Source organism: Tamandua tetradactyla, chromosome 12 (genome assembly GCF_023851605.1).
Source record: "Tamandua tetradactyla isolate mTamTet1 chromosome 12, mTamTet1.pri, whole genome shotgun sequence".
NCBI lineage: Eukaryota > Metazoa > Chordata > Mammalia > Pilosa > Myrmecophagidae > Tamandua > Tamandua tetradactyla.
The window spans coordinates 27,519,435-27,531,563 of NC_135338.1; the positions used below are offsets into that span (position 1 = coordinate 27,519,435).

General features: G+C 45.1%; 1 protein-coding gene across 3 annotated transcripts in view; it reads left to right on the forward strand.

The window, feature by feature from the left end:
- Nucleotides 1-4,028: 4,028 nt before the first annotated feature.
- SUSD6 (sushi domain containing 6) overlaps nt 4,029-12,129 on the forward strand; it is a 145,107-nt gene continuing 137,006 nt past the window's right edge. Inside the window, exon 1 of one of the 3 annotated variants that reach the window (XM_077122846.1) lies at nt 4,029-4,050. The gene's annotated coding sequence lies outside the window, so the exon portion shown is untranslated. Of the gene's footprint in view, nt 4,051-5,290; nt 5,570-5,765; nt 5,969-12,129 lie in introns of those variants that run through there. The other 2 variants (XM_077122843.1, XM_077122844.1) reach the window with 2 other exon arrangements.

A 12,129-nucleotide genomic window follows, 5' to 3' on the forward strand; every position in this document is an offset into this window, starting at 1 on the left:
AGTATTTTAGAGCAGCTAGAAGTAAAAACCTAAAATTGTGAAATTATAATCCATGTCAAAGTCTGAAATATGTTCTACAACTAATTGTGGTGCTGAGCTTTCAAATTTATAGCTTTTTTGCATATATGTTATTTTTCACCAAAAAAAGAAGGAAAAATAGTCAATTGTGATAAAAAATATTTAAGCCCTCTAGCCTCCTATATTCTGCAGCAGCTAGAAGGAAAAATATGAGAGGATCATACGGTAGCCCATGGCAAACTCTGGGATCTATCCTGTAACCACTTGTTGAAGAGTTCTTTGAAAACTATTGCTTTTTTTGTTTCTTTGCTTTGTATATATGTTATACTATACAAGAAAAAAATCAAAAAAATAAATGGGGCCATACTATGTTCATGAATGAAATTTTTTTTTCCAAAAAGTCAGCACAGCATAAATAGTTCTATGAACTTTTAAAAACTGTACATACAACCTGTGTAGCCAGCACCCAGAGCAGGGAACGGACCATTACTGGCATCCTGGAAACCTCTTCCAATCACAGATTCTCCTAAAGGTAGCTACTATTCTACTACCCTGACTTCTAACAACTTACTTTAATTTTGCCTTGTCTTCGGATTTTATTTAAATGGATCCCTACATTATATACATTTTTATGAGTTTTTTTGGGTAAATATTATAGTTGTGAGATTCACCTGTGTTGCTGCATGAATTGGAAGTTTATTCATTCTCACTGCTGCAAAGTAGTCCATCTACTATGTCCATATACATAGTGTATGATCTGTGGTCACACACTATGTATTTACCCATCTAACTCTGGAAGGACAGTTGGGTTGTTTCCAGTTCTTGACTATTGTGAATAATGGTGCTGTGGACATTCTTACAGCTGTCTTTTGGTAAGCATATGTATCCACATTTATTTTTTGAAAGTAGTGTGTGGACTGATTATGTTATCTATGATTTTCATCTCATGTTCGTAAAGAGTATTAAAATACTTTCTTTCCAAAGGGGACTAGATCCATCTGCTCATGGTCTGCCTGTCTGATCCATAAGGATTTCCCCTGTTGTCCTATGTCCCATGCCTGGGAGCACAGTGGCTGTGCCCTGCAGAGAGGGAGGATTTGAGAATCTTCCCCTAGGCTAGAGGGCAGGAGCCTGCATTCTCACTCCTACCACCAGAGGGCAGGCATGCACAAGGGACTGGGAAATAGGAGCCCCCTTCTTCCAGGCAGGCTCCCTTCCGCTCTCAAGATCCTGTCCTTTCTTTTCCCTTGGTAACTGGGGATCCAACTCTCCTGGGAGAAATTACAAAAAAAAAAGAAAAAAAACCCAACTTCATGGGGCACCTTAGTGGAGACAGACGGAACCAGTATACTTTTTTAGGCATCAAACATTTCTCACCTGGCCTGCAGACCCACCTTCTCTGATAAAGTCCCTGAGAATCTTTGGGGTATGGCTGCTTCCTAGAGGTACCATGTGTGCACCCTACTATGCTACTGGCTTCGCTCCTGGGCTTATCTGGCCCTGGGTCACCCATGCTGGGTCTTCCTCTCCCATTCTTTCCATCCACTACCTCCTGCAGACACATGTGCTGGTAGATGTTTAACAACTCGTTCTGGTGGTGGGGACTGATTTGTAGCATTCGCTAATTTCTGTGGCGTAAAAATTTCCACCAGGGCTGATTTCAAGTCACCAACGTGACGTCACTGAACGTGGAGTTGGGACAACAGCACACTGTTATGAAGTATTCTGACCAACAGACGTAAGTCATCTCAAGAGCAAAGAGTGAAATGTAGTGAGATAATTAGGAAGTAATGTTTTAAGTATTTATCACTTTGAAAAATGTAATTTGCCTCTACCTATCTCTTGATCTTTTTTAGTGTTTTTTTTTTCTGTTTTGCACACCAGCTCATTTTATCCTCACAATATCTCCATAAAATAAAGAGATATTATAATCCCCCCCCCCAATTTTACCTATAAGGAAGTTGAGGTTCTCCCTATAAGGAAAAACAGATTACTGGCTTGTCTAACATCATAGAGGAAATGGCGTGGGATTTCTTGTTTCCATTTAGGACTCCATGGACAACCTTCAAAGCTCTGTAAATGTGAACCAGCTTGACCCCAGAGAGGGTAGACGTAGTCAGGCCACTGTCATCACAGAAAGTCAGAGTCCAAGATGGGTGGGCCAGGCAGGGTAGGGCCAGAAGGAGTGGAGAAGCAGCTCCCACTCCTGCGTAGAAAGAGCCTGAGCTCAGGTGGTTGTCTGAATATGTAAAGTAAGTTTGTGCCATCACCTAGGGCACCAATCCTTGGAACCTACCTGACAGGAACCCTGTGAGACCCAGCCCTGGTGGCCTAATTCCTTTTGGCCCTTGGCCATGTTGGGTCATAGGCTTTGAGGATGCCAGAGCTCAGAGCAAGTCTGTCCCGAGCAGCTATGATTCCCTGTGCACCTGACCCTTGATGCCAGCCCTAAAAAATGTACACCTGAAGCTGCATAGCTGGCAGGTAGGCATAAGAGAGGGTGATCCAGCCTCTCATGCTTTTCTAAAGCATTGAGGAGTCTTTCACGATATTTTTATCCCTGACACACAGACACACACACACAAAAAAAATTGAGTGAAATTATTGGTGCCATTTTATACTCAAGGAAAAAGCAAGATAGAAAAGGCAGTGTCTACCTTCTCTTGTCCCCAGATGGTAACTCAGTGGGATAAGAATGCCCAGATGCCTCTCCTCCATAGGTGCCAGCCAGCGCGATTACCTGCCTCTCCTCTCTGTCCTTTGTCCAAGGTCTGGGCAGTGCCTCTGGGAAGCAGCCAACAGGGAAGGAGGCAGGTAGTGGGGACAGCAGATGCTGAAAACAGGCTTGAGGCCCAACTAGACAGAAGCAGCCCTCAATATCCACCCACACCGCTCCCCACCATTTGACACTGCATTCCTTGGAGGCTTTTTTCTTCAGGGTTGCCCTGATGTGTCATTTTCCTGTGATTTAATGTTTGGAGAAGAGTACCAAGAGATTGATCCTGAGAGTCCTTGAGCTGTGCATGGAGGGAGGGATGGAATGGTCCCTTCTTCAGCCTGCCTGGAGAGGGAGGGGCTGGGCTGTGACACTCTGGCAGCCACTGGCCTTCAGAAGGGCTCTTGGCTTCAGGACCTGTTGGCTGGTCCAGTAGGGTCAGGTCCTCTTTTGGCTGGTCAGGGGCCAGACACTCTAGTCATACTCATAATATTTGAATACAAAGGGAAAAAAGAGTACCATTCCTGATACTGGTGGTATAATGCAGAAGGAAATTAATGCTAAACTGAGACTCAACCAAAGTGTGTCAGAAGGGTAGAAGGAGGAGCTATTAATAAGGACTCCGGGACTATGGAAAGACTGTGACCGATAAATAGGGAGGGCATTCCAGGTAGAAAGACCAGCATGGGTGTGGGTTCTGAGAGGTGAACCTCTAGCAGGCTTGCTAGACACTGGCAGGAGGTGTGGATTGGTTAAGTGTAGGTTTGTGGAGGTGTGCAGAGAATCTGGGCTAGATTGTAAGGAGCATTCAGGAATTTGGATTTCATTCTGTGAACAACGGGGTTTTGGAGAGGATTTGTAGGTAGTAAGTAGCACATCAATCACATATGAGCGAGTAACAGATCTGCAGAGGGTCTCAGAAGCCATTTTCCAGACGTGAGATGTGGCTGGTATTGTATGAGGTCCCCTAGCGGGTTAGCAGCCAAGCTGCCTGGATGCAAAGCCAGGGACTCCCATGCCCCCACCTACCCCATCTTCCATTACACCAAGGTGCCTTCACTGATGACCTGACCTGAGCGTCAGTGCCTGTTTTCTTCCCGTTCTTCTCTTCTTTTCTGCTTCTGTCCAATTCCTTCTCCACTCTCTCCCTTGCTTTCTTGCTGCTGTTTGTTCCCTTCCTGAGCTTGGGCGGCCTGGGGTGTTCCTACTGCCCACTCAGGCCGTTGCTAAGTGCCACGGCAGACCGAGGCAGTGCTGATGTTTACTTTCCAACGTTGTAGCCCAGTAGAGGGAGAAAATGAGAAGGAAGAGTTGAGGTAAGGGGAAGGGGGGGAGGGTTCTTTCCAGTGAACCTGGACCCTGCAAGTAGGAAAGAATGCAGAGCAAGGAAATATACAGAAAAGAAGGCAACACATCGCAGGTCCTGGGGGGCCCCGAAGGGGAGGGTGTGTGCGTGGGGGGGGGAGTGCGCACACGTGTGCTGTGTGCACCAGGGGTTGGGGAGGGGCACTCTGCTTGCCCTTTGACCTACCTCAAGGACAGTCCTTGTTAATTCATTGCACTTTTCTTAAGTAACTACTAGAACTAGATCTGGCGTGAGGCCCTGAGGTTGTATCTCTGTCCTAAGGGCAACTGGGAGCAGGGGGCTACCTGATTTGAGCTGCAAGGAAGGCACAAGCCTGTGGATCCAACCGCAATGCCACTGATTTTCAAGTAGGAGCCTCTCAACATTTATCAAGCACCTACCTCTGCGACGGGCAGTGTGAAAGGGACAGAGTCATCGCCCTGAAGGAGCCACAGGCCGTATAAACACGTAAACCAAGGACTTATTTCTTAGGGCAGAAGAGAGAGCAAATATAAAAGAGGTAGCTATTCAGAGCCCAGACTGCTCACAGTTCCCAGGATGGGAAATAAAATTAGGAGAGTGCGGGATTCTAACCCCGGCTTCTGCCGGTCCTCTCTCGGAACTGCAGTTTTCTCAACCTTGAGATCCGTGGTGTGCTTTTGGTGTACTGAAGAATCCCTTCAGAATGCTTGCTAAAATAGATTAAGGAATCGGATCTCAACCTCACTGGATTACAGTGGTTGGACATGCGAGCCCGGATCTACGTTTTTAACACCCACCCCTGGGATATTTTGAGGCTGGTAGACCGCGCACTAAAGTTTGAAGAGTTCTGCTTAGAAGAGAGATAATGGCCCACCTCAAAGATAGGGCAGGTGCTAATTCAAGCGGTAATAAGGCAACCTGAGAGCAACCCAATTCTTTGCACATTCGTCCACATAACAATAATAGGAAAATAATTGTGGAGCGCAATGCAAAAGCAGCGCAAACCGAATCGGTACCAAAGCTGCGTCCCTTACAGCACAATCGGTACGACTGTGCCTTTAAGGCACTCGGGTCCCGCCTCCAACAGGGCGTGCGCCCCGGCCGCGAGCGCGTGCGTGCTGGCAGCTGGTCTACCCACGGGGCCTTGCCGCGGAGCGGTCGCGGCGGCGCGACGCCGGCGCTTGTTGCGTGCGCGCCTGGCCCCGCCTCTTCCCCGCCCCTTCCCCTCTCCCCGTCTTGAGGCGCCTGCCCCGCCCGCGCTGTACAGCTGGTCCAGTGACGCGGGAGCCACAGCCACAGCCGCCGCCGCGTTCCATTCTCCAAAGCCGGCGACACCTTCTCACCCCCCTCACCCTCTCCCTCTCCTCCCGCAGCGCCGGCCAGCGCGAGCCAGACACGGACACGCGGGGCCTCACGGAGACCCGGGCGCGCGCAGGCGGCCGAGCGGATCCCGGCGCCGCGGAAGCTGCGAGCGCCCCCCTCCCGGAGGTCGCTGCGCCGTTCCCCGGGTGAGTTGTCACCGCGGCCGCGGGCCGGCGGGGGCCGGGCATTGTGTCACTCGCGCCCGCTGACAGGGACGCGGGGCGGGCGTCAGCCGCTCGCAGAGCCTCCGCACTCCGGCGCGCTGTCACCGGCCGCCCGGCCGCGAGCGGCGCCGCCTGAAGCTCCGCGGTGTGGCCGGGTAGGGCTCGGGGCCGGGTTAGGACTGCGGAGCGGCGGCGTGGGCTGAGCCGAGGCCGGAGGAGGACCGGACGGCAGGTTTCCGCCCGGAAATGTGGTGACGGTCCCGCGTCCCTGCCCGGGTAGAGCCGGGAGAGCCAAGACTGGTCTCGCCGGGCGTGCGGGGTCGCCTTTCCCACCTGGAAATTAAGGGTGGAAACTACACTTTGGGTGGAGGTGTAGAGGAGGTGGGCAGAGGCTTCTTAAAATATATATTTTTAAATCACTATTATCATTTTTTCACCCTCGGGTGGAGTAAAACCTGCAGGTCCTGCGCTCGGGCAGGGTTGGTTTAGTGATGGTGGATTTCCTCAGGAAATCTTGGATCCCGCGTGTGTGCGCGCGCGCGCGTCGGAGCTTTCTGGAGCCTCCGAACTTCGATTGGTCTTTAATCTCCAAAACTTTTCTTATGGTCTGGGCTGAGACTCACCCGAAACCACTTCCTGTTTATATGTGTGTGTGTGTATGTGTTTATATACATATATAAACGCATACACACACGCTTGCACACAGTTCCTTATTTTATTCCTGGTTTTTAGAGACTTTCAGTATTAGTGTAGATAATCCAGCAGATTGTAAGGGGTGAGGCTGCTGAAGTGGAACAAGTTACCTGTAAAGAGATGAGGGGGAAGTAGTTCGGGAGACTAGGAGAAAAAAGGCGTCGAAATCAACGAAAGGGTAGAGGAAGTTCGTGTCCCAGCAAAGAGGCAATACTGTTGCTGCCACAGAATTTTCTCTGGGTGACAGGCGGTATGCCTGGCTTTGTTCTTGCTAACTGGTGTTGAGTGTAGTCCTGTACAGAGGTGCATTGGGTAAGTTATCCGATTCAATTAAACCCAAAGTATTTAATCCCTTTCCAGATCTACAGAGGTGGAAATGCGCCTTTTCACCCTTTGCAGTGAGTGGTTAATTCATTTCTTGCTGTTTTCATTCCTCTGGTTAAAATACACACGCGTATATATATATATATATACACACGTATGTGCAAACATGTATATCCATACATTTATCTAAACATGTATATACATATGTGCAAACATGAATGAGTGATGCATGTACACACACACACCTTTTCTATTTTGGGAACTCCACACCAAAATTGTTGTCATCTAGTAGAGTTTAGAAGAATTATGTGCTTGACATTGAGTTCTGAATTTGGTGGGCATTGCATTTTTTTTTAGCTGGATGCATATTAACCAGAAATGAACATTTTGCTGAGTGATAGGGAGTGGGATGGAATGGCTCCTTTGCAGTAAAAGAGATGTTAATAGAGTAATCGCTATAAGAAGGACTCTTTCTTGAGGGCTTACTGTTTATCAAGCTTTTTGCTAAGAATTTTACTTTCTTAATCTCATTAATAAACTTTTGAGATAGATAATTGTTATCTCCATTTTTCAGTTGAGCGCAAGAGGCCAGGCAAGTTAATTAAATTGCCAAGGTCATACAGGTAGTTTATGTAGAACTCACACTCCTAACCACTAGATTGTACTGTTTCTAGCCTTTTTACCCTTTGATAAAATTGAAACTGGATTCTTTCTACAACCTTCTCAAAACTGCACTTCAGACTGTTTCTCAGATCATAAACATCTCCATCTCTTCCTCCAAGGCACACATTTAAGAAGTGTTTGCACAATTCATTCATTCCTTCATTCAGTACTCAAAGGCATTTCTATGACACAGAGAATGTGTACCAGACAGTGCTAGAAGCGAGGATATTGCAGTGAGTGAACAGAACCCAGCCATGCCCTCAGGGAGCTCACAGTGTTTAAGTCAATTTATTTTGGTTTATGCTGTTAGCTTTTATTGGGGGCCACTTGCTGTTTAAGGAACTTATGCCCAGTGAGTTAAATAGATGACCTACTGGTATGAGCTCTGATAGAACTTCCTTTCCACAAGTGACTTGTAGATACTGTTGTTGAATGGCTTATGAAAACAAGTCGTCGCCCACAACTAGACAGGGACAGGTTCCTGGGTGCTCAGAGTAGGCCTGCCCCGCTTCTGCCCTGCAGTGTTTAAAGCCCAGAGCAAACCCACGGTCAAACAATAGAATTGACTATTTGCTGAGCTCTGCCTTCTGGAAGCCCAGAATTTGGCTGGATAGAAAGAAGAGGAAGGGAGGTAGAATGAGGTGTTACAGATTCAAGCTGGCGGATGAAGAGAACCTCAGCACTTTGTCTTGTTTCCTGGCCCTTCTCCACTATGTAGTGATAGAACTTGTGCTCTTATGTAGTAGTACATCACCTAACAGGGGATTTCCTTCTTTATTGCTGCTGGGGCAGCAATTCCTACGGCTCCCCTTTCCTTCCACACACATACATATGTATCTTCCAAAGGTAATCATTCACCTTGCTTCTTAAAAGTAAGATCTTCTTTCACGTTTATAGCTACTAAGCATTGTTTCACTCCCATGCCTATCTATTCCCCAAATTAAAACTTACCTTTTGTTTCAAGCCTTTTCTTTAGTTCTCTTTTTTTGTTTCCTTAGCTCTTCTGACAGTGAGGTTGCTACTGGTGTCATCTGTGGGCTGGGAGAATTACAGTATCTTTAAAAAGAATTAGTCATATAATCTTCCTCATTTCAACATCAGAATAGAAGGGGAGAATGTCCAAAGCAGAAGGGTTTGCTGGCAGTGAGGCAATGCCAGAAATCACAGGCACTTGTCTTTCCTTTCTTGTTTCTCAATTACCAAGGGAGAATTCACCAAGAGGTAGCTGCTGTAGGGCTGTAGGGCCCATTTGCAGGCCTGAAATGCCAACTCAGATGCCTGAATGTCAGCAGCACCACTGGCCAGGTTGTGTAATTGCCATGCATGAAGCATGTTACTGACCTGAATTGACATGTGATCTAGTTGAAGCTGACAAGCAGGATTAATTTTTCCTCCTCTATCTCTCTGCACAGGGAGTCTTGTTCTGGGGGACATTTTTTGTGTGTCAGTGATTTAATGTTCAAGCAGTGGGAGAAAGATGAGAAGAACAAATAGAGGAAGGAGCCCGGTGTCTTTTGTTTTATTTTTAATTTTGAAAGACCTTGCTAAATATTAACCTGCTAGGAAGGTATTGCTCTGTTGCAGACTTGAGTGCTGAGGATTAGGCCACTTGGGTTAAGGGTGAGCATTGGAATAAGTACATGTGTGGTAATAGAGACTCTTTCTCCTTATTTCTCAAGATGGCTTCAGTCTAGGAGTCACCTACATATTCCATCTTAGTGAGATTTCACTTAGTGGATTGATTAAAAAAAATAATAATTTTCTAAAGTTATGTGGCCACATTGTAGGAAATTTGAAAACTACAGCAGTGAGAAGTGTCACCTGTGATGTGGGAGGGCTGTTTCCATGCTAGTAGGAATGAAAGAGGTTGGGACTGGGGGCTTTGTGATGGGGATTTGAAGCTACTAACAGTACTAAAACAGCCATAGACCTGAGACCCTTGAACAATTTCAGGTGAATTTTGGGGTGGTGGCTAAACTCTTGTTTACTCCCACCCTGCTGAGATTCAAGGCAATGGCCATTGTTCCCTTGGATGATTATGGGTAAGTTTGTATCTCCTTGAAAATGCCTTCTATCTGAAAAGAGTGAATTGTTGGAGAAAGAGAGGTATCTCTTATAAGGTTTAGGTTTTACCATGAGAGCCTTTCAGGCACCTGTAGGTGCTTCCTTCTTGTGTTCACATGTGTCTGTGGCTGTGCTCTTTTTCTTTCCCTCTTAATTATTTGGCCTAGAAACCAGCAAGATTCCTCCATTTACCCTCTCATCCTTTGGATCTTACCTGAGTGTTGAAGTCTCACTGGGTGTTGGTAGACCTCACTGTGATTCTGAGCTGGGACACTTCAGCCATCGGGGGCGGGGGCATCTGTGCTACTGTCAGGGCTGGGGACCATTGAGTGTCTGTGCAGGTATTGGGTATAGCAACAGCAGGAAATGCACCAACTGTAGTGAGAACAGAAATGAGTTTCACAGACTTTGGTGTTGCCTGTGATGTATTCTTCTCTGGCTCTTACATCTTAAAAAGGAAAGTAGCTACCCTTGAAACATCTGAAGGCTTTGTGCCAAGAATTCGTGCAGTACTCCAGAAACAGGATATTACTAAAGCGTTTTTCTCAAGCAGAAACAGATGTAGTTCTCTGTTACCATGGCCAGTGTTAGTAGATCCTTAAAATTACCTGATAGAAATATGCCCTTGAATGTATCCCTAAACTGTTTATTTATTTATTTATTGAAAAGGGCCCATTGCTTGTTTTAGAGCAAGTTAGCCTGGGATTCTTGATGACTGTAATAGGCTCTCAGTTGGTTTGCACATGCCAGAGGTGGTTACTGACACTTCTTTATAACTCAAAAAGAAATGGCTATGGCTGAAAAATGAAATTATTCAGATTTTTCTGCTGCTGCTGAAGATTGGATACAAGACTTCAGAGCAGAGATGCAAATAGGATTCTTTCCCAGCCTCTGCACCCCCCCGCCCCCTTTTTAAAACCACCTTTCCTAAGACAGGGGAACCTCTGATCTTTCCAAATCCAACTTGCTTTCATCCACAGAAGTTTAAGATCACGGCATGGAATTGTCCGTTATGTAGTCTGTCCTTGCTGAAATTTCCTTTGGCAAGATTAGGCTTCAGGTTCTGTCAAAGTCAGTAAAATGAAACTTGCTCCAGGGAATAGGATAGGAGCCTGTTATTCAACCATTCTTGGGGTTGTTCTCTGTTGGTCTCAAACTGAGTGAATGGATGCGTCCCCTCCCTTGAAAAAAGGGAACATAGTAGTTCTGCTTATTTTGAATTTTAAATTGTGATAGTCTAGGCAGTCTGTCTGATGGAAGGCTGAGGGGAATTTTTTGCCAATAATATTGGGATAAGATTACAAAAAAGCTTAGAAAATATAGGGGAAAGAATCAACATGATTTTACTACCTTAAACTAAATTTCCATGTATTTCATTTTTTGTGTGTCTTTCAAGTTGGCAGTCCCTGAACGTTCTATTTTGTATTCTACTTTTTTTCACCTTGCATTATACCATAAACATTTTCGCGTGGCACATAGTCTTTACAATTATTTTTAATGGCTTTATGGTACTCCATGGAGTAGATGCACTGTGATTCAGAGACCTCCTTTATACACTTAAATTTCCTGTTTTGTTCAAGGAGATTTTTGGGAGACATTATATTTCCTTGTATTCTATGTATTTTTTTTTTAAGAATAGGTTTATTGAGACAATTTACATATAAAATCCACCCTTTTAAAGTGTAAAATTCAGTGTTTTTTAGTGTATTTATGGAGTTGTACCACGATCACTATGGTCTAATTTTAGAACATTTTCATTACCCCAGAAAGAAATGCCGTTAACAGCCATTTCCCATTCTGGTGCAATTCTAGGTAACTCTAGGCAACCCCCAATCTACTTTCTTACTCATATGGATTTGCCTCTTTGGGCGTTTCATATAAATGGAGTCATTCAATATATGGACTTTAGTGACTGGCTTCTTTCATTTAGTGTAGTGTTTTTGAGGTTTATGTTGTGACATGTTATCAGTACTTTATTCCATTTTATGGTCAAATAATATTCCATTGTATGGATATACCACATTTTTTGTTTGTCCGTTTTTCAGTTGATGGACCTTTGGGTTGTTTCAATTCTTTGCTTTTTATAGCTAATGCTGCTGTGACGATCACTGCATGTGTTTTTTTTGTGTGTTTTCTTAAATTTTTTAAATTAAATTTTTTTTTTTTTTTAATTTCAGGGGTTATTTTTTAAAGTTGGCTCCTTTATTTCTGCTTTGGAATTACCAGTATACTTGGTTATAGTTTGGGGAAGAGCAAGATTATAGCAAAATCTCTTGTTCCTGTGGTGTTGAGGATGTTGCCGAGAATCAAGAGGACAGGCTACCAAAAAAAAAAAATCCTGTATTTATGAAGTTTGAACTCTCCAATAGCATTGTTTCCAATTATTTGGTGTAGACCTTTAAATGGTGGTTGGAGTTCGCAGATGCATAGTGCCTGAATTCAGTGCCTATGCACTGCTGCTTTAAAAAAAAGGATTTCAGCATGAAGCTTCTGTTCTAAATTGAGTCATTGTGTTTTATGGAGAGAACTTTACTATGAACCCCACAGAGACTTCCTCATCAAACATAATTTATAGCTCTCAGAAACTTTCCCATTCCTAGTGAAAAATTCCGTGCCAGTGTTCTGTATACTTGTTTAGAGGCTTCTGCTGTGCTGAGAGTGGAATGCTTACTAAACAGAGCTAATCAGGGAGATAGGGAGGAGGGACAGGGGCTGAGTGCAGTTAAAATGTAGGTTTGAGAAAAGAAGCTCGTTAGAACTGGCTTTCACAGAGCTCTTACAGGTGGACCTAGGTTCCA